Genomic DNA, 1,567 nt, shown 5'->3' with positions numbered 1-1,567 from the left:
GTCTTCGATACTCTGGCCCACCTGGAAGCAAGCAAGCAAGCACTTGGAGGAAACCAGCTGGATTACTAACCACATTGATGCAGAACATCCTTGAGAATACTGCATGGGGAGTTATTAGAAATACAATTGATAAAAGCCATTGTATAGTTAGGATAGGTTAGGTTATGCTGAGGTAACAAATTAACTCCACAATCTCACTGGCTTAATTCAACCATAAAAGTCGATTTCTTGTTGATAGTCTGTACTCGCTGCGCATTGGTGGGGAACTGCTCTTCATACTCACTCAGGGGCCCTGGATAATGGAGGTTCTACCTTCTGGTAGTTCTCCATCCCTGTGGTCTCCTTAGTCATTGACTCACAGTGGCAGCAGAAGGGAGAGACCTGGAGGATTATGCACCAACTCTTAAATGCTCTGGCAGGAAGTGACGCGCTTACATTCATTTACAGCCTCCACCAGAATTACTCATGTGGTCCTGAATAACTGCAGGAAGTCTGGGAATATGGGAGGGGTGCATGCATATGCAGGGAGAATCAGTGTCTCTTCCATGGGTTTTCCCACTGTTTAGATGGAAAATACCCTTCAAATACAGCATCGCTGCTGCTTATAAATAAGAAAATAATATTAATACACATGTACATCTCAGTGTTCACACTCTCTTTCCTTCACTGCAGCACCGTGTGCCAGCCTTTCCCCTGGGCATTTGCTGCACAGAATCAGTATGACAGTTAAAAGCCGCAAAGCTGAGACTAATAGGAAGGATGGTGAAAATTTATTGAGTGCTTTCTGTGTGCCAGACACCACACAGACTGCTGCCTGACGCACACTGTCTCATCATAACTACACAATCTTGATGTGTAGGTATTAATGTATTACCCATTTAATACGGGCTGCGCAGACTTGATTTGAAAAGAGTAGAAATTTGCCAGTGGTAGAGAATGGAATAGATCTGGAAGGTGACTTGGGGAAGAGGAGAAATGTCAAGAGAAAGTGCACTGGGGAGAAAATTGTCTCAGGAATTAAGCATCTTCATGGAAAATTATATTTTAAGAAGTTTTGCTACCCATTAGGGATAGAACCACCTTTGGAATTTTCTGGAAAGATCCTCGTAAACATTTAAATTGCTTTTTAATTATTGGTAGATACTTAAGTGGTGTTTCTTCTGGACGTCACCCTGGACAGAGATAGGCCTCACAAAGCTGGGGGTGGGGGGGGCTTTCTTGGAGTCCTCTTACTCTCATAAATCTGTCTACTCTTTGAAGCTTGGTTTTCCTCATCAGCAAAATGGGGATAAGAGAACCTAGCTCATAAGGTCTTTGTGAGGATTTAAGATAATGAATCTAAAGTACTTAACCCAGTGCCTGGCACGTATAGGTGCTTGGTACATACACCAGTCATCATGGGCAGGCAAAGTCCCCTTAAGAGCCTGGGCCACCGTGGGACACTCTAGGGCAGAGGGAGGAGCAGGGGTTAAGGTCCCACAGACTTGATTTGCATCTTGACAAGTGCCGTCTGGGTCAAGATACTTAACCTGCATTCACTCAAAAAATCTTTGTTGAGCTCATGGCA

The sequence above is a fragment of the Balaenoptera acutorostrata genome, chromosome 17 (genome assembly GCF_949987535.1).
Source record: "Balaenoptera acutorostrata chromosome 17, mBalAcu1.1, whole genome shotgun sequence".
Classification (NCBI taxonomy): domain Eukaryota; kingdom Metazoa; phylum Chordata; class Mammalia; order Artiodactyla; family Balaenopteridae; genus Balaenoptera; species Balaenoptera acutorostrata.
Note: the sequence above shows the minus strand (reverse complement) of the source record.